Source organism: Phoca vitulina, unplaced genomic scaffold (genome assembly GCF_004348235.1).
Source record: "Phoca vitulina isolate PV1807 unplaced genomic scaffold, GSC_HSeal_1.0 scaffold10, whole genome shotgun sequence".
NCBI classification, from domain to species: Eukaryota; Metazoa; Chordata; class Mammalia; order Carnivora; family Phocidae; genus Phoca; species Phoca vitulina.
The window spans coordinates 8,159,623-8,184,308 of NW_022589713.1; the positions used below are offsets into that span (position 1 = coordinate 8,159,623).

The 24,686-nt window shown below is 40.1% G+C and overlaps 1 pseudogene; it reads left to right on the forward strand.

Moving 5' to 3' along the window:
- Positions 1 to 498: 498 nt before the first annotated feature.
- Positions 499 to 24,686, forward strand: part of LOC116635214 — a 153,095-nt pseudogene continuing 128,907 nt past the window's right edge.

Sequence of the window (24,686 nt, forward strand, 5' to 3'; positions counted from 1 at the left end):
GGAGACAAATGGGGAGATTTAGCAACCAGGACAGAAACTCTTGCAAGGGTTTGGAAACTGATTGATATTGGTCCTTAGAGGGTTCCTGGACATGGGGGTTGGTGGGGGAGGTCATTAACCTGGTAGTTGGCCCTCTCAGCATCTGCCTTTCTTCTAGACAGAATAATTGTGTGATCTGACTACATGGTAATTCAGAGATTTAAAAGTATATGCAAGTTGACAAACTATGCATTAAAATGTTAGCCATGCTTATTTCTGGGTTTCAGCATCTGGGATATTATCTTTCCTTGTTAAAAATATATATATCTGGGGTGCCTGACTGGCTGAGTTGGAAGAGCATGCAACTCTTGATCATGAGTTCAAGCCCCATGATAGGTATAGAGATGACTTAAAAAAAAATTTTTTTAATTAAAAAAAATTTAAAAAACACATTCTGGAGTAATTAAAGCCTCTTCCAGACATGCATCTGCCCTTGTTTCACTGACTTTTCCTCACAGCATGGCCCCCAAATGCCAGTCTTCACTCCTCCTCAAAAGAAGAAACTGAAATTGCCTCCTGACCCCAAGCTGGAGGCGACAACCCCTCAGCACTTCCCAAAGGGAGAAAAAGAACAGCAAGAAGCAATTGAACATGTTGATGGAGTACAAAATGAAATAGCAAGCCAGTGAGGAGATTTTGAAAGTAGAGCAGAAATATAAAAAACTCCACCAACCATTTTTTCAGAAGAGGCCAGAATTGATCACCAAAATCCAAACTTTGGGAGTAACAACATTTGTCAACCATCCACAAGTATCTGTCAGGGAGGAGGATGAAGAGGTGTTGCCTTATTTGACAAGAGTCGAAGTGACAGAATGTGAAGATATGAGATATTAAATCAGGTTATAGCACAGATTTTGATTTTGATGAAACCCCTTACTTTGAAAATAAAGTTCTGTCCAAAGAATTTCATCTGAATGAGAGTGGTGATCCATCTTCAAAGTCCATTGAAATCAAATGGAAATCTGGAAAGAATTTGACATAACGTTCAAGTCAAACACAGAATAAAGCCAGCAGGAAGAGGCAGCATGAGGAACCAGAGACCTTCTTCACCTGGTTTACTGACCACTCTGATGCAGGTGCAGGTGAGTTAGGAGAGGTCATCAAAGATGGCATTTGGCCAAATCCATTATAGTACTACGTGGTTCCTGATATAGGTGATGAAGGGCAAGGAGAAGAGGAAGATGATGATGATGTTGAAGAAGAAGGATTTGAGGATATTGATGAAGAAGGAGATGAAGATGAAGGTGAAGAAAATGAAGATGATGATGGGGGGAGGAAGGAGAAGCTAACTAATGGAACACTGATGGATTCTAACCTTTCTTTTTTAATTTTCTCCAGTCCCTGGGAGCAAGTTGCAATCTTTTTTTTTTTTTTTTTTTCTTCCTCTTGTGCTCATTCGCCTTGTTTTTTGAAGGCTCTTTTCTTTCCCTTTATACTATGGTTCTCAAAGTATTTGGGGAGGGCGGGGGAATACCTTGAGCAGAATACAGCAGAAAAGAATCTCTACCTGTTTCTGTTCCAAATTCATGTTTATCCCTTCCTGTCTCAACAAAAACTTTATGGGATCAACACCACCACGTTCTGTGGGGAAAAAAAAAAAACCTTCAGTTCCCTTAGCTCTGCTGGAAGCGGAGGATGCTAGACCCCTGCGTAGTAGTGCATAGACTTCTAGCTTTTTTCCTCCTTTCTCTGTATGTTGGGCTCAGAGATTACACTGTGTCTCTATGTGAATATAGACAGCATTTACCATTTACCAACATGTATCTGGCTGCTTTCTCTTGTTTAAAAAAAAAAACTTAAAGAATTGGGGTTATAGAAGGTCAGCAAAGGTTGGCATGCTTAATTGTGATGTTCAGTGGAGATCCTTGCAGTTTAAGATGACACTTTTAAAATAAAATTCTCTTCTTATGATGACTTGAGCCCTGACACTAGATGGGAGAATCAGCAGAACCTACAGAATCTTATTTGAAATTGACTTTCTCTATTGTAATTTTCTTCTGTTGATTTTTAAATTTTCTTTTTATTTCACTGGAAAAGAAAGATGATGCTCAGTTTTAAACATTTAAAATGTACAAGTTGCTTTGTTAAAATAAAACTAAATGTGTACACACACACAAATTTTTTAATTTAAAAATACACCTGTATTTCTAACTTTTTTACAATGACCATGATTACTTCCATAGTAAGAAAATAATTTATTTTTAAAGCATAGATAAGGCTTTCTTCTAAATCTTCACTTACCCTATTAAAAGTGGCAGAAAAAAAAACAAATAAAACAAAACAAAACAAAAAACCAATTTTAACCCCAGGGCTAATGACTATACCTAAGATGAAAAGACTAAATCTTGCAACTGACTTGGTTCAACACACTTGAACCAAATAGGTGGGGAGGAAGAGAGGGGCAGGGAGGAGAGCGTTGGGAGGCTGTAGGGGAGGAGATGGGAGCAGAGAAAAGAGGCCTCAGTAATACCCTCCTGCCCTCCTCAAAGCTCACAAATGACGGAAGAATGACTTTGGGGAAAAGTCTGGATTTGCGGATTGAATAGAATTGAAAGAGTATATCTGAACTTTGAGGGTTACCATGGTACATACTTATGAGTTAGGTTTCCTGACCTGGTATAATAATTCAGAAATAAGCTACACATGTGGTTGGATGGTACGTGCATCACTGACTGCCCATGTAAAGAGGTGATATTCAGATCGCCCATACCACCCACGCAGCCTCTGCCTTGAAGAGGGCTTTTGAGAGGGCACTGACTTCTCCCTACTGAAGATCTATTCATTTGTAAAATCAACAAATGCAATGGGACCTGCACTGAAATTTTTATTCAGAGGCCAGAATTTAAAATGCCATCAGGACTGAAAGGAATGTATAAACCGTATCACCACAGAATTGCATTCATGAATGATTCAGGAGATGAACCAAAAGTAAAATTTTGATATATTCTCAAGAGAATGAGAGCAAAACATTGAGAACTGGCTTTTTGTTTTCCCCCTTTGTTAAAAGAAGGGTAAATATTATCCACCAGAGAGAGTCCTCTCTTTTTGTAGGGATCCTAACCAATGAGGGATTTGCATCCCTGGACATTATTAGGAAATACTTATGTTTATAAATTTTGTGCCTTGAACAGCTTGTTGGGCTGTAATTCAGTGTTTGAGTCACACAACCATCAACTTGCCTCAGAGACTTAGTTAAAAATTCTAACTCTAGAATATCTAAGGAGACTTTGAAACCAATCTCTATGTTTCAAAGAGGTCAAATTCCAGAATTGCAAAATTCAAGCTATAGTCTTTTATTGTACTTTTGATTTAGTGATTGTTGCTAAAAATGCATTAACAACGCCTAATAATAAATCGAAGGACAAATTCTAACTGTAGTGTGCTCTCAGTGTATGGCATACCTCTCAAATTGAGCATTTTCAAGTTTCTGGTGAGGGCAATAACTATTTCTTGCCATACCTTCTGTTGTATTATCGATGTCAGGAACTGACACTTTCTTCATTTCACTATATCCTGAGAACAAGGACTGAAACCATACCACTTCTCTCCAACCACTGCCCCAAAACAACTATACTGAAACAGTATAATTTCCTGTGACTTATTTTTTTTTTTAAAGATTTTATTTCTTTATTTGACAGGGAGAGAGCACAAGCAGGGGGAGAGGCAGAGGCAGAGGGAGAAGCTGACTCCCCGCTGAGCAGGGAGCCTGACATGGGGCCTGATCCCAGGACTCTGGAATTATGACCTGAGCCGAAGGCAGCTGCTTAACCGACTGAGCCATCCAGGTGCCCCTTCCTGTGACTTATTTTTAAGGGTCACCTTGGTATAACAAGATTTTAAGAAGTATAATATCATCTAATGTTTTTAAAAGCTTGCAGTGTTAATAGGCACTGTTCTTAAATATTTTACATGTACTAATTCATTTCATCCTCACAATAATCTGATTAGGTACTATGGTTATGGGTTGAATTGCGTTCTCTCCCAAAAAGATATGCTGGCGTCCTAACCCCCAATATCTCCAATGTGACCTTATTTGGAGATAGAGTCTTTACAACAGTAATCAAGTTAAACTGAAGTCATTAGGGTGAACCCTAATCCCAAATGACCGATGGCCTTACAAAAAGGGGAAATTTGGACACAAAGACAGACATGCCTAGAGAGAAGACCATATGAAGAGACACAGGGAAAAGACAGTCATCTACAACCCAAGGAGAGATGCTTAGAACAGACCGTTCCCTCACATCTTTCAGGAGAAACCAACTCTGTTGACACCTTGATTTTAGACTTTTAGCCTCTAGAACTGTGAGATGATACATTTCCATTGTGTAAGTCACCCAGTTTGGGGTATTTTGTTACAGCAGCCCTAGCAAACCAATACAACAGTACTAGTTATTATTACTCCCATTTTATAGTTGAGGAAACAAAGAAGCAGAGAAGTTAATTTGCCCAAAGTTGTATGGCTAGTAAATGGGATAGGAACCCAAGCAGTCTGGCTCCAGAGTCTACCCTTCTAAATAGCTAAGATATCTGACCTTTCAGAATTCAATTATTGCAGACAAGGCCCTTAGTTCCAATGCTTCCTGACAACATCTTACCACAGAATGCAAAGCACAATTATGATGAACCACTGATTCAGGTGTACACACAGTGAAACAAAACTATAACTAAATATATAACAACAATCAGAAAACACTAATACATACGCTGAGTCCTTGTGTTGAGCACTTATTATGAGCTAAGTGTCATTCCAGGAACTGATACTATGAAGAGGGAAATGTTCTGGTCTCTTCAGGAGATCACAACTTAGAAGGGGAACATGCTCCTTCAGCTGGATGGAAAAGACCCCATAGAGGAGATAATCTTTGAGTTGGGCCTTGAGTTGGTAAGAATTTTGGCAGGTGGTTAAGTAGAGAAAAGTTGATAAATAGTTTCATTTTGATGAATATAGTTGGATATGTAGGCATTATTAGGTCTAAATTTAAGAATATATGAATGAAAGAGAAACACTGGAGCTGCAGACAAATGCTTGGCAAGATCACTTGTATCAAATGAGAGAATAGCTTTAGGTAATAGGTAATTTCCTGCTTTTCACAGTTATACTCCAAAAAGCATTGGCTTAAAGTTTAATAAGCCTGCATAACAAATTGGGGAAAATCTTAGAAACTTAATTGGATTTTGGGGGGGCCATTGAAGCCTGGGATCAGTAGAAGCAGCTGGCTGAGGTCCCAGGATCAGGGTACACTATAATACCGAGACAGAGGCGGCAAACTCGTAGCTCTTGGGATAGCTCTGGATCTTGGTCATGTCTGACCTTCACAGTATTGGCTAATACTGAAAATGAGATGTGTTTTCATAACATTCAGCATTTCTGTCTTCTTTTTTAAAAAAATTAAAAAAAAAAAAAAAGATCTGGCAATACTGGGCCTGCATTCCTATAGGGGCTGCTTTTGTGTATTAGTGAGGATAAGCTATCTTGTGCTGTGGCAACAATAGACCCGAGCATGTACTGAATCTACTTGGGAAAACTTTGTTTCTTACTCGTGTCAAAATTTACATGTCAATGTAATTTATACAGCTCTTCTCTAAGTGGTAACCCAGGGATGCAGGCTTTTTTTATCCTGTGGCTCTGCCATATTCATTGCTTGGTTCCTAAGACTTCCTGGGGCATCTTTTCTACTTCCATTGAGGGAAAAGAAAGAGTACATTATTGAGTGAGAAACTTTTTCCTGGACCAGGACTGGATGCAGCATTCATTCCTGCTATTCACATTATACTGGCCAGACTTCAGTCACACGGGCCCAAATAAGTAAAAGGAGAGCTAAGAAATATAGTCTAGCAGGAAAAAAAGGATCTAGAACTTGGTAACCATATATATGTCCTGCACTCACCATAGTTTCTGCCCAGTCTTCTTTACTAATCTGTTATCCACCTAGCATCTGTAGGCATTTGAGTTCACAATCTCTGACTTAGATATTTGGAGTTGTAGTGGAAATTGCCCAAATTTGGAATTAGACCTATATTTGCAAATTGGTTGGCCACAGTATTGCTTATAATAATGGTACTTTAAGAGACACCAAAACACAATGGCTTAAATGAGATAGAAGTTTATTTCTCTCTCACTTAAAAGCCCAAGTTGATAGGTGATGCCAGGGTGTAGGGCAACTTTAATCCACGAGGTCATTCAGGAACCGAGGCTCCTTCTGTCTTGTAGCTCTGCCATCTCTTGAGGTGTTACCCCGGTCCGTGTGATTCACAGTCACCACCAGTGGGAAGAAGGAAAGAGGAACTGGAGGGCATGACCAGGAAGTTAATTACATTCCTTCCTTCCTTCCTACTCACATGCCATTAGCCAAAATATAGTCATATGGCCCACAAAGCCACAGGGAAGCCTGGGAAATGTGACCGTCCATTTGCCCAGCTATAACTTGGGTAATTAAGTTGTTAAAAGAAGAATAGAGGGGACAACTATCAGTAGGCTGCAGTCATTTACTATTTGTGTGGCTTTGGAAACATACTTCATCTCTCTGTGCCCCTTTATCTGTAAGAGGGTAGTAATAGGACCTTCCTGTATGAGTTAGGAATGTGTTTAGCTACAAGTAACAGAAAATCTAGTGACAGTGGATTACACAAGTAGGATTTCAATTTTCTTATGTAATAAAAGATCTAAAGGTAGTTTATTGCTTAGCAGGTTGATGATGTTTGGGAAAATATTTGTGATTTTTTTTTTTTTTTTTTTTGCCCTTCTTTTATGGTCTCAAAACAGTTGCCCAAAGGCAAGAGGGAGGGGAAAGACAACAGCACCATTTGCATCTTTCACCTTTATCAGAAAAAGCAAAAATCTTCCCAATCTCCCAAGCATTCAGTGAGTGGACAAATACATATTATCTGAAAGAGTTCATCTCTCTGAACCTCATCAATTGTATGGGATGCTCATACCTTCCTCGTGGGGTTGTGAGATTCAATGAAATAATATTGTTAATATGTTTGGAACACTGCTTGACATATGATATACACTCAACAGAGGGAAGGAAGTATTATCCAAGGCAGCAGAATGAGTGTTGGCTTTGACAGGTCCGTATTTGAATCTTGACTCCAATCTATGTGACTTTGATTAAGTCATTTACCTTCTTTGAATCTGTTTCTTCTTCTTGAAAAGTGGGGATAATATAATTTCTTTACAGGGCTATTGTGAAGATTAAGTGGAGTTATGTATACTCAGCACTTGGCTTTTAGGAGAAATTCTTTCAAATATTAAGCAGGAGCCACCCTGAATTTACCTGGGCTGAGTAGGACACAGCTGGAGGTGTTGGGTGCACATTGCTGAGCTAGCTTCTCCCAGCACACTCACAGAGGGGTGGGGCTGTGTAACCATGGAGGAGTAGAGGAGCAAAACCACCAATACAGAGGCATCTTGACAAGATCTTGCAAGCAAAGGGCCTAAGGCAGGGCTCTGGTAGATAGCTTCTGTAGCAGGGAGGCCAAGCAGCTGTGTTGGGGCCAGAGGATGTGCCAAGTGGATATGGCTGAGGTCAGTCTCATGAATTATAAGGAGGCTGGAGGTCATGACTGGCTATAAAGGGTTCATTTTCTGGGGGCAAATTTGACAAAGTAGGAAGAGGAAGAGGAGCCCTAGGAGGGGCTTGTTGGGGAAAGAGATATTGAGGGGGCAAGACTACACCTAATTCAGTACTTGCCCCAACCAGTCTGCTCCCCTTCCTTTCTTCTATCCTAGCTCTTTTTCCTCTTTCTTTCTTTCTTTCTTTCTTTCTTTCTTTCTCTCTTTCTCTCTTTCTCTCTTTCTCTCTTTCTCTCTTTCTTTCTTTCTTTCTCTTTCTTTCTTTCTTTCTTTCTTTCTTTCTTTCTTTCTTTCTTTCTTTCTTTCTTTCTTTCCTTCCTTCCTTCCTTCCTTCCTTCCTTCCTTCCTTCCTTCCTTCCTTCCTTCCTTTCTTCCTTCCTTTCTTCCTTCCTTCCTTTCCTTTCTTTTCTTTCTTTCCTTTTCTCTCTCTCTTTCTCTCTTTCTTACAGCTTTATTGAGCTACGATTTCTGTACCATAAAATTCACCCATTAAAGTGTACAATTCAATGGCTTTTAGTATATTCACAGAGTTGTGCAACCGTAATCATTACTATCTAATTCTGGAACATTTTCATCCCTACAAAAAGAAAACCTATACCTGTCAGCGGTCATTCCCCATTCCCCTCCCCCTCAGCCCCTGGCAACCATTAATCTACTTTCTGTCTCGATGGATTCGCCTACTCTGGACATCTCATATAAATGGAATTACACATTATAAGATCTTTTGTCACTGGCTGCTTTTCACTTTGTGTAATGTTTGCAAGTTTCATCCGTGTTGTACAGGTACCAGTACTTCATTCCTTGCTTATGGTTGAATCATTTCCCCTTGTCTAGATATACTACATTTACTTATCCATTCATCAGTCGACAGACAGTTGGGCTTTTCCCACCTTTTGGCTATTATGAAATAACACTGCTATGAATGTCCGAGTACAAGTTTTTGTGTGGCATATGTTTTCGTTTCTCTTGGGTATCTACCTAGGACAAGAACTGCTGGGTCATATGGTAACTGCGTGTTTAACCTTCTGAGGAGCTGCTGGACTGTTTTCCACGGTGGCTGCACCCTTTTACATTCCCACCACTAGATATGAGAATTTCAATTTCTCCACATCCCCACCAATACTTGTTATTGTCTGTCTTTTCTATTATAGCCATCCCAGTGAATGTGAAGTGGTACATCATCATGGTTTTGATTTGCATTTCTTTGATGAGTGATGATGTTGACTATCTTTACCTTACTTGTAAGAGCAAGCTGAGTGGCTCTTGTAGGAAATAGTGTGGAGATCATGCAGCTTTTGGGGGAGGGGAAAGAATGGGCCTACTGCATCTCAGAAGAGTTTCTGAGAAGAGATGTAGCTTGTGCTCAGTTATTCAAGAAAGACTAAGGAGATCTGGGAAAGGCGTGTTCTGAGTCCACTGACCATTTCCTCCTGGTTTCCTAACTTGGGTTATAGAGATTGTTGTTATCCCTCTCTGGGTTGAAGAATGGAGGCTCCTGCCCGAAGTGGAGAGTTGCTTTAAAAGGCAAGGTAGTTAATATAGTCAAATATTCAGTAGTGGTAAGGCTGCTCCATTTGACTTTGCTAAAAACAAGGTTTATGAATGAGGTCAAGAACTCATCAGGTACACGAGCAAGCCTTAGGCAGAAAGAATTTAGCATTTAGAGCTCTGATTCCCAGCCTCTTGCTGAATTCTAGTCTATAAGCATGGACTGGTAATTAAAGACCCCAAATTGCTGAAAGTAAGTGAACATTTCATGCCATCTCCATGGAACCAGATGGAACTGCTCCCTCCTCCAGTACCTAGGCACCAAGGTCCTGGAGAAGCCGCCTCAGGCCCCCAGGGGAAGAGAGAAAATGAGCTATCTCACTACCTATTTTCACTGCTCTGTTTTTTTAAGCATTAAATTCACTGTTGTCTCCTCCCCCAGAATTCATACTTTACCTCCTCTACAACCATAAAATGAGGTAGTAGATCTTCTGAAATCTTGCCTTAAGTGCTCCTCATAAGGAATTCTCTTCAGGCTAGTTCAGAGAACCGGGAAGGAAAAAAAAATCCTCCCCTGTCTGGGCAGAATAGGGAAAGATGGGAACGCCTGCTTAGACTTCCTCCAGAACGCCTTAGGAAGAAGCACCAACTCACAGCTCTGCTGGTTATTCTTTGGAGTGGGAGAACCTGGTATTTTTTGAAAAACCACCACCATTGCAAACAGCATTCTAATGACCCTCTCATGGAAGGGTTTTAGAAAGGGTGCGTAGCGAGGATGGAAGCTGGTTTGCAAAGGGAACACCAGTTGTCTGAACGATCTGCTCCTTTGAAATGTCTGGAATTTTATTCTTCAAAGAACTACTAAGTGGACTCTGGCTTTCAGGTATTCTGAAAACTTCTGCAGACTTCCAGCAACTTTCCTAGCTTATGTGGAGACCACTCGTGTACTTATAAAAATAATAATCTATAAGATTTATCACATTCTATGTCTGTTCTGGGTAAATTCCCAACCATGAAAGACATGAGTCATGCTCTGCGGTAAAGGGAGTTGGCTGTATTTCTCACTTGTTGGTCAAAGATGAGAAATAAAGGTGGAAGGGATTATCATAAAAGTCAGGATAGGAAGTGGACACATGTATCTGCTGCAATTCAGGATCAAGAGATTTCTCTATGTTCTCTTGTATGATTTGGGATGAAAAATGCTTGTAGCAAAAAAAAAAAGAGAGAGAGAGAGAGAGAGAGAAAGAGAGAGAGAACAGGAAAAAGTATTTCTTCTGGAGGGTTCTTGGGTGGATGGGAGGTGGGGTGAGGAAAATGGTATCAGAACTTGTCTTTATTCTAATGGCTGGTATTCGGATGGAGAAATGAATAGTGCAATCCCAAAACTAGCTCCAAAGCTATAAATTTTCCTAGAACCAGGAATTTATTTTCAATCCAAAATTTTAAAATCTTCCTGTTATTTTTTTCCCTAAATGTGTTTCCCAAATATCAACAGTTGACTATTAACTTCTCTTGTGGGGGTAAAAGGATAGAAGGGGAGAGGAAAGAGGAAGCAGAGAAGTTGCAACCAATTTATAATACTGGTGTGGTCTAGGAATCCAGAAATAAAAGACATTCCTGGTCATCATTCAATTATAATTAATCCTTTTGGATTCTTAAAAGGATTAAGATAATTTACATGAAAATTTTTCTTCCTCAAACTCACCTTGTTAATCTACTTGCTGGAGGGAATCCATAGTCTCACTGAAAGTTAATGAGTTCTTAGGCTAAAAACTGGAGTGTGTGTAACATATTTGCAGCATTTAAGAGGACTATGTGGGAGGTTAGAATGCTCTAAGTATACTGATTATTTAAAAATAAAAGTATTTACATGCCAAAATTGATATAAAAGCATTCTTCCACATTAACAAGAAAATAAACACAATATTCTGGAAGAGGTTGTGTAATCATTTGGTAAAGAATTGATTCACTAATGAGAGAGACAGTAATGTATATATTGTATCTTTCATTGAAATCCAAGCCGTTTTATTTTGCAAGTGAGATTTGGAAAATTAAATAAATTTACAGAATTGCCAATGTAGACTTAAAAATAGTAAAAAGAAAAAAAGTTAAATTGCTTGTATATGTTCATTATAGTCAGTGACCATAATTTTAAAACCAAAAGCAGGGCATATAGTCTGCAAAACAGGATCATACAATCATTCATTTTGCATGCATTGCTTGAGTAACTACTGTGGGCTAGGTACTATACCAGTTTCTGGGTATAAAACGATGAACTAGAGAGTCATACAGGGTGATCATAGAGCAAAACATTTAAAATTGAAACTGCCTCAGAAAATATAGATGACTGGTTGTAATCATACATCATGACTCATTGAATATTACAAATTTTGCCACATGTTTTGATTGACTTTACTGGGTAATTTTTTTCATATGACAAAATGTCAGTATTTATACATAGGTTTCCACACATATAAAATAGTGCACGTATGTCGTGGTTTATGGGCTTTTGTTAATGTTAAGTCCCCGAAGCCTGCAATTTAGAAATGGCTTACATTCCAGAAGTTTGTTTACAAGTCACTTATTCAGTGGTTGGTTTCCAAAGCCAATCAGCAAAAACCTATTTAACCTAAAAAAGAGCTGAAACAAAACACCAGTCTTATAATTAAAACTAACCACTAAGTTTAACAATGTGTCTAAAGTTGAGGGCATTCAAAGTTCAATTTGTGTTTCTAAAAGCACATATTTCCTAGAAGCAGCAAGGACATGGGAGTGGGAACATTCTCCTGATTCCAAGATAATAAGGGAGCTATCACCTAAGTAGGAGCAGATCCAGGTTTTGTGGCCTAAAGATTTTAACACGTGTGGGGCCTTCTTCAGGAAGAACATGCCATTATGAATGCAAAATGAGACATGGGACCTTGGAAGGGACCTGTGCGAGGACTTCTGAAGCTTAAGCTTCATTAACATTCTAGTAAATCTGAGTCTACACCTATGACAGGGTCAGGGCAGGAGTAACAATTTTTTTTTTTTAAATTTTTTTTTTAAGATTTTATTTATTCATTTGAGACACAGAGATACAGAGAGAGAGAGAGAGAGAGAGAAAGCATGAGCAGGGAGGGAGGCAGAGGGAGAGGGAGAAGCAGGCTCCTCGCTGAGCCAGGAGCCCCGATGTGGGGCTCGATCCCAGGACCCTGGGATCATGACCTGAGCCGAAGGCAGACGCTTAACCATCTGAGCCACCCAGGTGCCCCAGGAGTAACAATGGATGGATGGGAAATCTGCCAAAGGAAGTGAAGATTAGTGGGGAGCAGTTAAAGGACAAGCGGGACAGACGCCAGGCCCTTCACAAGGTCATTGTATGGGGATGAGATGTTTAATAACTGGGGTTGCTTGTTCCTGTGTCAGGGACTGTGTGGGGAGTCAGGCCTAAGGGCACGTTGTTGAAGGGGCAGGGCCTTTGGTGTAGCAGGATGCAGCCATATGTGGGGACATCAACAGGGGCAATGAAAGGATGGTGTGTCTGACCCAAAGGCCAAAAGTGGAGAGATGAGGATGGGGACAGATTCTACAGCTGAAGTGGGATGGGGTGCAGGGGTTCAGGTTAGCTCCATATTGCTGGGGTTGGGGGTAGAAGGTCAACTTCAGGGAAGGGGATTGTGAAGGAAGGAGGGAGGTACATTCTTGCTTGCAGCAGATGGAGGAAAGAAGCAACAGGTGCAGGCGGGGGTGAGGAAGGGCGGAGTCCCACCAAATCCAGAAGAGCAGTGATGTAAGGTCCGTGCATAAGTCAGAAGTCTTGAGTCAGGCACTGCTTGTAATTATGAAAGATGGTACTGCTCACACCAGGCCAGAATATGATTCAGACAACTTGTGAATTGAGAAAACCCAATCCTTTCAGATGAATTAAAACTTAAACAAATTAAAATGTTTTAGCAAACCTTGACGAACCTATAATTGATCTGTATCAGCTAGGCTTAGGTTAAATTTTAGCAAGGACCCTGTGGTGATAAGAGATAGGCCCATGATTTTTAAATAAAGGCCACTGGCCTGGTCAAGAACAATTGTCTTTCTCGAAGAACAAGGGAAATGAGATTTTGATTTCTAACACTAGAACAAACAAAGCCAGCTGAGAAATGGGAAGTCTGTGTGTAAGCACCACACAGTCATTTCCCCCTAAAATCTCTGTCAGAGAGAAGCCATGTATCTGACTTTTTCACAGCTCAGCCAGAGCCTCATCCAGCCCCAGGCCAGTATCCTGAAGAGTCAGACCAGAGGGGTTTCCACATTTAATGTCCTAAGCGTTCTGGCTCTGAAAAGAATGCAAAGGCAATTATTCCTAAGTATGTATCTACGGCACTGGGCAATGATGAAGAATGGTAGTCATAGAATACAGGGGTGGCTTACAAAAAACCAGCCACGTGCTCAGTGTGTTTGGAGTTCTGCAATCTGAATCTAAGATCATATATTATATGAAAGACCCCTGATGTGTCTTTCTTATTCACGCGCAAGGATATTTCCAAGCAAGGAACAGAAAATGGGTACCTGTGAACTGCATCGGTCAGGCTCTCTGACCAGAAAAGCAGAGCCATTCCAGGTTTTTCCAACAGAGGAAATGTGATACAAAGAATTGGTTGCCTAGGAAATGGAGGACCTGAGAAGGCAAACATGGAATCCAGAAAGGAATTCCAGAGATCAGCAACAATAGGAAGCTACTCCCACCTTACTGGGAAATGTAGTTCCCTACAACCAAAGCAGAGTCCTAGACTCAGATGAGAGCAAAGTGGGTATGGACTGCATATCATAAAACATTAAATTTTGTATAATGCAGAATGTTACCAAACCACCTTGGAATTAGTAACCCCTTCTATTATCAACCCTGCATTATTTCTATAAGGTGACTAGAAAATGTTAGTGTATCACCATGGAAATTTCTGAACTTAACTTTTAATTATTTTTAAGATAAAAATTATTTGTGAGTAGGTAATACAGGCACACAAAACAAAATTCAAAAGTCACATACAGGTAAGTAGTGAAAACTCTCCTCCACCCCTCATCCCTCCTAGCCCCCTGTGTCTGACTAGTGATTTTGTGTATTCTTCTATATACCTACATTTATATATCTATATCCATATTCATATCTTAATCTATACCTGTCTTTTTCTATATATGAAGGATACATAATTCCCCCTAGATGGGATCACACTATACTGCTATATGCACTGCTCTACTGACTTATACTTTAGAACCAACTGGGACCTACCAATTTAATACCTAAGATATTTCTTCTCTTTGGAAATACAATGGGTGTGCCCATTGGGTCAGGCATGTGCCCAGATGATGAAGGACTATAAATCATAAGGCTTGCAGACATTCAATGTTCAACTAGTCATGCAAAGAATTCTCCAAGGCAGTAATTCAGCAGAAGTTTTGTCAAGTCTGTCAGGATGATTCAGGGGTTTGGAATGACTCATTGGGGCTTGGGTTACATATTCTTGTCTTAATCATATCACTTGGAGCAAAGGTAAGTCAAAGATTTAAATCCTGGTGGCTTAGTATCTCATCTGGACACTGGCAGAGAGATTCTCTGCTCAACAACAGTGTCGGGGTCAGAAAAAAAAAGCCCCAACTGCCTCACATTGTACATCATGATAATGTCCATGTGGCTTAAAGAATTTGTATATCCGTATATGTTTATGTACATTTATATACACAAATACATATGTCCATCTATATTGCACATACACACTGAAAGGAAATATCAATTTGAAAATTTCTCACATCTCTGGAGCAGGGATATCTTTATAAGCTTAGAAATGACAAAGATAAAAGCAAATTGAATTCATTATAAGAACATTAATATGTTCTGCACATAAGAATGCAAGAACACAAAAAATATAACATACTGAGAAAATACTTTTAACAAGTATGACAGATGAAGAGATGCTATCTTAACTATTTGACACATTCATATGAGGCCATAGAGTGTGATGAGAGCAAGAGCCTCAGCTCTGAAGTTAGACTTCTTATGATGTGGACATATCTGGGTCTCAGTTTCTTCATCTGTAAAATGGTGGCAACAGGAATACTTAAGGAGCTTTGTAAAGTTAAAATGTGATATGTCTGTGTAGTACTTAGAACAGTGCCGCTTGACAAACACTCAGTAGGAGCTGACTGTTATTATTAATAAAAAAATACTGTTAGATAAATAAATGGACAAAGGACCTTAACAGTTAATCCATCAAATGCAATTAATAAATTAATAACAGAGAAACTTTAAAATTTATGACTCAGTCAAGAAGTATATTGTTCTACTTTTCCCAAATTTTAGTTTTAAAAATTAATACCCAGTGCTAACAAGGATGGAGTAAAACAATACGCTTTTTGTGGCAACAACATTAAAACTATTCTTTTTTTTAAACTGTTCTTTTGAAAAGAAATTGCAATGCATATTAAGAACCATAAAATGTTTAAATTCTTGTTTAACTTGATAATTTTACTACTTAGAATTTTCCTTAAAGATACAATCCAAAGAGATAACATAATATGAACTTATTTTTTTCTGCATTATTTATGAGAACTGTAAAGTGGTTTCAATTTTTTGCTGTTGGAGACCTTGTTGCAGTTCTTGTATTCCTCATGGGTACGTGTGAGTATTTCTTCAGAATCGATTCCTGGAATGAAATTGCTGGCTCAAAGATTTGCACATTCAGATTTCTGATAATCATTTCCCAAACCATATTGTGAGAAGACTTTATCAATTTATAGCTCCATGAAAAAATTTGTAAAGAAAGTAGTCAAAAACAGAAGTCCCATGAAACCAACTTAAGACACAATCAAATGTTGGGGTGACTGGGTGATGGACACTGGGGAGGGTATGTGTTCTGGTAAGCGCTGTGAATTGTGCAAGACTGTTGAATCTCAGATCTGTACCTCTGAAACAAATAATGCAATATATGTTAAGAAAGAAAAAAAGAAGAAGAAGAATGTAGCAGGAGGGGAAGAATGAAGGGGGGGAAATCGGAGGGGGAGAAGAACCATGAGAGACGATGGACTCTGAAAAACAAACTGAGGGTTCTAGAGGGGAGGGGGATGGGAGGATGGGTTAGCCTGGTGATGGGTATTGAGGAGGGCACGTTCTGCATGGAGCACTGGGTGTTATGCACAAACAATGAATCATGGAACACTATATCTAAAACTAATGATGTAATGTATGGGGATTAACATAACAATAAAAAAAATTAAAAAAAAAAAGACACAATCAAATGTACCTATACCCAGTTGATCTTCACCTTCATCATCTTCATTGACAGAGGTAGGTTACTTATTTTTGGTTTTACTCTTTCAGATATCCTCGTGAATTTGGCTACCTCACGATTCTACTATAGTCCGTACCCCCTTTTTATTTTGAGAATACTTGTGATTATCATCTGGTCAGAACAGCCATTTCCGGGCTTGGTCCTAGAAATGTGTATCAGCTGGCTAGCGCACACTATAGATCAATGGCTTTGAAGTTAAGCTCATTTTTATACCTCGTTGTGCAGGGCACGGTCGTGCTGGTCACCTGGGCAGGTAGGCCCTGACATCTAGTGTGCTGCAGTGACCAAAGAACTTGTGCCCTGGGTGCAAGCAGGGGAGAGCAGAGTGCTCCTGGAGGAAATGGCTCCTTTTCAAGTTCAGACAAAGAGGCCTTCTGGGGTCTCAGCTGCCCTGATCATTCATAATTAAACATTTCTCTATTTAACTGATTCTTCAGCTCTTTGTTTAACTGGCTCTATTGCTAGAACTCATCATATTAAAAGGATGATGAAAAGTTTATATTAACAATTGGCCTTAGAATTTAAAATATAAGTACAGTTCAAGCATAGTTGAGCATTTGGCTATGATAAGAAAAAGTTTTGGTGAGCTAAGGAGCCCAGTGAGAATACAAGCCATTAGGTAAAGAGCTATCATTGAAAATACAGAAAGGGGGGTGGGGGGATGGGTTAAACAGGCGATGGGGATGAAGGAATGCACTTGTCATGATGAGTGCACCGGGTAATGTATGCAATTGTTGAATCACTGTATTGAAACTAATACAACTCTATGTTAACTAACTGTAATTATAAGAAAAACTCTAAAAAAAAAAAAAAGAAAACACAATCTGAAATTTTCCTTATCATTGATAGATTTTAGAAAATTATAAAATTTGGGGCATCTGGGTGGCTGAGCTGGTTAAGCCTTGGACTCTTGATTTCAGCTCAGGTCATGGTCTCAGGGTTGTGAGATCAAGCCCTCACTGGGCTCCATGCTCAGCAGGGAGTTTGCTTGAAATTTTCTATCTCCAACTCCCTCTGCCCTGTCTCCCGTCACGTGAGTACTTGCACGCACTCTCTAAATAAATAAATAGATAAGATCTTAAAAAAAATTATAAAAGTTAACTGATTTATATACTTTCAAGTAATTAAATAAAAACAGAGCTAAGATAGATCTAGCCTACGATTGTTATAGCTGTTGAGTATGATTCCACCACTAAAGCTTTTTTTTCTCAAGTGCCAATTGAGATATTTTCAAACAGATATAATTATTGCTGTGCAATGGATATTAAACAAGGTATTTCCCTCATCTGTAATTAGGCACAAGTAATGATTTCAATGGTTCGCTATCTGATAGGTTGTGATTCGTCTTCTGAAATAAGAAGACATCTACATTACACTTTATATTGTTTAAACTAGAACATACACAGCAAAAGCAGTCAATAGTGAATGATTAAGAGAAAATACTGAGCATAGAGATGAGGGACTGACTGATGTATATAGACTGCGTAAGGATCTCACAAAACTCGTAGCATGGGTTAATCCTATGGACCTAAATAACATCAGGAAAGGTTTAGGTTAGACCTAAAGGAGAGAAGGTAAATAGGAAGAAAGGAGGGAATGAAAGAAGGAAGGAAAGAAGGAAGGAAAGGAGGGAAGAAGACTGGGGGGAGGAAAGGCCTTTGTGATGCACTAAGAGGGAAATGAAAACGGAATGCATATGAGCTACAGCTCTCAGACTCCTTCTGGGAGCTCCGAAAACTTCAGAGTCTGTGAAGACCCTTGTCCTTGGCTGTATGGGGAGTTTGGATCTACTAATGGGAAGCTGCCAAGTCACAGTAACATTGAGTCTAAACTGAGCCCAGCTATTGAGTTCATGAAGATCCCAGGCAAAATGAGAATGTATAGGGCTGATAGGACCAGAGTGTCAGATGGGCAGGCAACATTAGACATGTGTGCTAGAAGGTAGATGGAAGAAGAGGTACATGTCAGCAACAACTATGTGCCATATCCTCTGGTGATGGCAGCAGCTTTGGGGCAAAGCATTTTGAGTTACTGGGGTAATAAGGGATGGGGCTGGTAAAGCCACAGGTCGTTCTTATATTTTACTGAAGCCTCAGAACCAAGCATCTTTCTTGTCAAACTACAAAACTGGGTCAGTTTACAAACAAAATTGCATTGATCTCAATTACCTCATCAATTCTTTCCTTTTCTTTTTAGCAAAAGGACTTTCTGTCAGAGAAACTAGGCTCTCTGTCTCCCATCTCAATTCCTAAAAATGGAGGTGCTGTGAGAACAATGTATCTGTGGGATGATTCCCTGGTTAACTGAGTGTTGTCTACATGTTTTTATCTAGAAGATATAGACCCTGAGGTTAAATCCCAGGTCATGATAAGACTCTCATCACTTACCTTTATACAAGACAAGAAGCTCAATTGCAATGACAATAAAAATAGCTAACATTCACGGAGTGATTATGGTGAACTGAGCACTGGGCTAAGTCCTTGTACACATTGCATAATGCGATCTGGATGACATCCCCTTTGATGTCTTTATTGTATTGTATTTATTATCCTTATTATACGATGAGGAACCTGAGTAATAGGGAAGTTAAGGAACTTGCCCATAGTCATTTAGCTAATAAATTGCAATAACCAACACATTTTCACTGCCATAAGCAATTACTATACTATATTCCCAAACCTAAAGAAATCCTAGCCCTTAATATACTCAAGGAATAGACTGGATCCATCTACCTATTGTAGTTTCCTTTTGGTATCTTTATCTAGGAATATAAACTATTTTTGAACATCACCCTGGAAGGCTAGCTTTGAGTTGCACCCCTCTTGTGCATAGGGCATGCACGTTAAACCATACGCCTAATACCGTAACACCAGGAAGGACAACCCAGCCGGCTGCTTAGCGTACTGCAGGCTCTGAGTACCCTTGCAGGACCCCCAAAGCAGATTTAATGCTCCTGGGAAAGCACTATCCTCCCTCAGTCACAGAGTTCAGTGGCAACACCGTGACTCTGTAATCCATGACACATAGTGAGGGAGGAAACCACTTTATCTGTGGCCCAGTGATAAGGGACAATTGGAGTGGGGTTTTTTCTTTCCTCATGGTTGGCAGAAGCCCAATCAAGCTGCCGTCAGCTCCACCTGCGGCCAGAGGCTGAAAGAACTTCTGGGGCTAGAAAAAGACCAAAAAAAAAAAAAACCAAACAAACAAACAAAAAAAAACAAACCAACAAAAAACTATGTCACCCAGCAGGTAGAGCATGACAGGTGACAGATGACACACCCAGCTTCCAGGTACTGTACTCACAGCCTGGCTCCCAGCACTTCCTTTAGCCTGGGCTTTGCATTTTCCTCTCTCAGCTTAATACTTTGGGATGGGACAGAAACACGTTAATGTAGTGTAATGTGTAATGCCGGCACCAGGGGGAGGGGCTTAACTCAGAGTGGTTTCCCCCCCCCCCCAGGCTAGGGTGGCTGTAGGTCAGCATTTGAGATACAGTTAGATTTGACCCAGCTGCACAAGGGAGTACCTTGCAACTAGCTAGCGATCTGGAAAATGTTCACGACGCCTTGTGAAGTGAAAACAGCACCTTATAAAAACAGCAGTACGCTCAAAATACGCACAGAAAAAGACTAGAAAGATAGACACCACAGAGTTAATAGTGGTTCCCTCTAGATGGTGGGAATATCAATGATTTCTTTTTCATTTTATTTTTTTATTTAAACATTAGTTATTGAGTAGCTACCATGATTGAGGCATAACAAGTTCTCAGAAGCATTTTCTTTTATGTTTTAAAACATATGTGGTATATGAATATCTGTTTCTTCTGTAATAAGAAGTAAGCAATTTTTCAAAGACCACCTCATATCTATTAAGAAAAGTTTTACCACCTTGGAAGAAAATCCAATGCTCAAAAACCCCAAACATACGTACAAATATGCTGGGAAGTGACCATTCATTTTACAAATGGATTCACCATAAAATTCCTTTAAATAGAATGCTCTTTAGCACCTAATATATGAGTCAGTTTGCAATAATTTGCTTCAATAATGAGGGGAATATACATTCAAACTTTATAAATTGTGCCAAAATTATTTACAGGCCTTTTGGTTTAGCCTTTTGATCCAAGTTAGAACCAATACATGAGAAAAGTAAAGTAGGCTGACGAAATGACCCTGTGGAATACACATACACAGCCACTGTGCTTGTAGTAGAAGCACCCTCCTGCCTAAGAACATCTCTAACGGGCTTGGCAAGCTGAGCTGGCTGCGGGCACTTGGCGACCCCAAGCCCACCCTTCCACCCTTCCACTCCTGTACGCCTGCACTTTGCCCTCATCTTTAAGTGCATCAGCTACCGTGGAGGTCAGTAGCCGTGAGGTCTGTGAAGAAAGAGGAGTCATGCTCTGCGGCTTGGCGTCACGGCCTAACGTTAGGTCTCAAATAACAGAAAGCAGACCTCCCCATTTTCAGAGTTAACGTGGGCCCCGAGCATCTGTCAAAGGGGGTTTTGTGTCATCCAAGAGGCTGAAGGAAGCCTCGAGTGGGGATAGGTGTGTTGGGGGCCCTCACCCTGCTCCCGTGGGAATAGAAGTTGTAAGGGCTTAAAGGAAGAAACAAGGATCTCCCTATAACCGGGGACAGTAGAAAGGTGAGCTCGAAGAATGGCTTCGTATGCTTATTTGAGCCCATTTCTATTCAGTTCCTATCATGTGTCAGGCACGGGGCGAGCATGGAGATGTAAGTGGTTTAGAGGGCAAGGCAAGATAAAGCCTCCATAAGTACACAAACCCATAATACTGCAGGGAGTAAGCAGAGGGATGTGAGAGAGAAATGTCAACAGAAAGTTAGCATAGAGAGGGTCCTTCTTACAGGACGGAAATGTTTTCTGGGGTGGGTGGCATTCAAAGGGGTCCAAAATTTAGACAGGCAGAGAAGGGGAGAGGGAAATCAGATGGACTGGCCTGAACAAGAGCAGGGAGCTCTTCCATTTTTGAAAAGACTGAAATGCAGTGGTTTGTATTCTATTCTCTAAGTTGCACACCCAGCACCAGTATCTAATTCCAGAACCTTTTCATCACCCCAAAAAGAAACTCTGTACTCACTAGCAGTCTCTCCTCTTCCCCCAGTTGCTGACAACTACTAATCTACTTTCTGTCTTTATGGATTTGTCTGTTCTGGACATTTTATATAAACAGAATCATACAGTATGTGGCCTTTTGTGTCTGGTGTCTTTCACTTAGCATAATATTTTCAAGGCTCATTCAGTTGGTAGCAGATATCAGAACTTCATTTCTTTTTATGGTCAAATAATATCCTGCTATACGGTTATAACACATTTTGTTGATTTATTTATTAATTGATGGACATTTGGGTTGTTTCCACATTTTGGCTGTTATGAATAAAGCTGCTATGAACATTTGTTTATCCATAGGCATCTGTCTTAGTCAGTTAGGGATGCTATTAAAAAAAAAAACCAACAACATAGACTGGGTGGCTCATAAACAACAGAACTTTTTTCTCCTAGCTCTGGAGACTGGAGGTCTACGATCAGGGGGCCAGCATGGTGGGTTCTGGTGAGGGCTGTCTTTAAGGTTTTAGATTTCTCTCTATTCATTGTGTCCTCAGATGGCAAAAAGAGAACTAGAGAGCTCCATGGGGACTTGCTGGGCACTAACCCCATTCATGGGAGCCCCACCCTCATGACCTAAATCACGCCCAAAGGCCCCACCTCCTAACACCATCACCTTGGGGGTTGGGATTTCAACATATGAATTTTAGGGGTACATAAACATTCAGTCCATAACAACATCTTATGTAAATTAGTGGGAGCACCTACGCGAGTGACTGAAGTTCCAAGTATTTTCTTTTCCACCAAAGAATCTGGAGGTCTTCCTAGGGCTTCCCTCGGGCTCAGTCCTCATGAATCTAGATAAAGTTTTTAAGGCCCAACTTGGCTGGCTTGTTCTTTTTTGTAGGCTCTGGAGTGAATCCATTTCTGAGATCCTACTTGGTAGAGTCTAAACCTAAGATCAGGTATTTCTTCCTCGTTCCATGTATAAACAAGGTGCAGGCTGCCCCCTGTCTGTGCCCAGTTAGGCTGTTGTTTTACTGGTGGGATTCCCATTCTCATAGCATGCATGCTGCTTTGCCCTTCGTGGCTATCTTCAAAGAGGCAGGATTTCCACCCTGCCCCAGTTGAAAGAGAAAAACTCAAAACCCTTGGCATTCTTCAACCATCATTAATGCACGAGAATGTTACCTAAACGCTTCTTTTAAAGAAGGAAACATTCCAAGTTATTGTTTATAAAAAAAAACCAAAACCCTCACAGCATATCCTTAAAACTGTACTGTTGTTTGAGGTACAATTTTAAAATGTATCTAATATGCGAACTTGAGTCTAAGATAAGTAAATCTTGGCCTGAATCCATAGATGTCTCCTTAAAACTACTCTTCTTTCTTCTAACTTTGCTTTTAACCCCTTGCCCCAAACCACAGCCCTCTCTCCTCTATTCCCCTCTCAATAACCATAGACCTTTCTCTCAAAAAGCCCCTAAATCATAGTTTCCCTTCTTAAAACTCTCTTTTCCAAAACACAGCCCCTGGCCTTTTCTTTCTAGTTACCTCATCTCCCAAGCCACAGCCCTCCTTTGCAAAACTTCTCTTTAAACTCATTTCCCAAACACAGTCTCTTTCCCAAAATCCACGTCCCTGAGCTACAGTCCATTCCCAGAAACCAAAAGACACACATGTCTTATCATTCACCAACGGTGCTGGGACAGAATCCAGGAGAGAAGTTTCGGGGTGTTGTGACCTGCGGAAGATGTGCAGCAACATGAGGAGGCTGTGGTGGACAGCGATGTGAGAACCATGATTTAGTGCCCCCTGGACAAGCCTCCGACTGTGGGCAGCTCCCTGCACTTGGCTGGGCTTTGATTTTCTCATTTGGCATGTACTGGGCCTCTGGCTCATAGGAGGCTCTCAGCGATATTTGTTGGCTTGATTAAGTGGTTTGGTGAAGTGCTGGGATGAGGTGACCTCCAAGCTCCTTTCAGCTCTACGTAAAACGCTAATATCCACGTAGTCAAGATGAAGAGGATCACAGAACTATGGAAGTTTGAATTGTCCCACCAATTCCCTCCCTTTGTTCTTCACTTTGTGTAGTTGAATTCTTTTTTTGTCAAGGAGAATAAGTGGAATTTTACTGGGGAGGGATATAAGCCAGTTACTTTTGCCTTTGGACTCCAAACTTCTTGAATGTATATCTGTCAGTAGGCTGCTAATGAAAACAGCTTTGGCTCCATGGGAATAACTGTGAGGACAATGAAATATAGAGATGTGAAACTAGGAGTACAGGATGTCCACCCAAGATTGTTCTAAATTGCTTCAGAAGGCACTAATGAAAGGGAAATGCCAGGGTTAATAAATATTTGTTGACTGATTAAAGAGCATGAATACTGAAAATGCCTCTGATAAAGATATCTTGTAGCTCTAAGCTTATATACGTACCAGGGACCAGATGTAAATGGACGTGCTGATTTTAGTTAACAAGTAACCCCTTCTGAAAAGTTCTAAAAAAAATTTTTTTTAATTCAAAACAGATCATGGATAGAAATGTAAAGAGTTAAACTGTACAACTTTTAGAAGAAAACATGTGAAAATCTTCATGACCTTGGACTAGGCAATGAGTTCCTAGAAAGAAATACCAAAAACATGACTGCCCCCCACACAAAAAATTGATGTATTGGTCTTCAAGAACATTTAAAACTTTGTTCTGTAAAAGATACACTAAAGAGAAAACACAAGTTATGGACTGGACAAAATTTTCAAAAATCACATGTCTATCAGAGAACTTGTACCCAGAATATATAAAAAATTCTTTTTTTTTTAAGATTTATTTATTTATTTTGAGAGAGAGAGAGAGAAAGCATAAGCGGGGGAGGGGCAGAGGGAGAGAGAGAATCTCAAGCAGACTCCCCTCTGAGCGCGGAGCCCGATGCAGGGCTTGATCTCACAACCCTGAGATCATGACCTGAGTGAAAACCAAGAGTCAGACGCTCAACCGACGGAGCCACCCAGGTGCCCCTCTAAAGAATTCTTAAAAAACAATAAGAAAACAAACAACCCAATAAAACAAAACAAAAGATTTGAACAGATAATTCACCAAAAAAAGGATATGTAGATAGCAAATAAGTACATGAAAAAACGCTCAAGAGTGTATTTATCATTAGGGAAACATAAATTAAAGCCACAATGAGATACAACTAT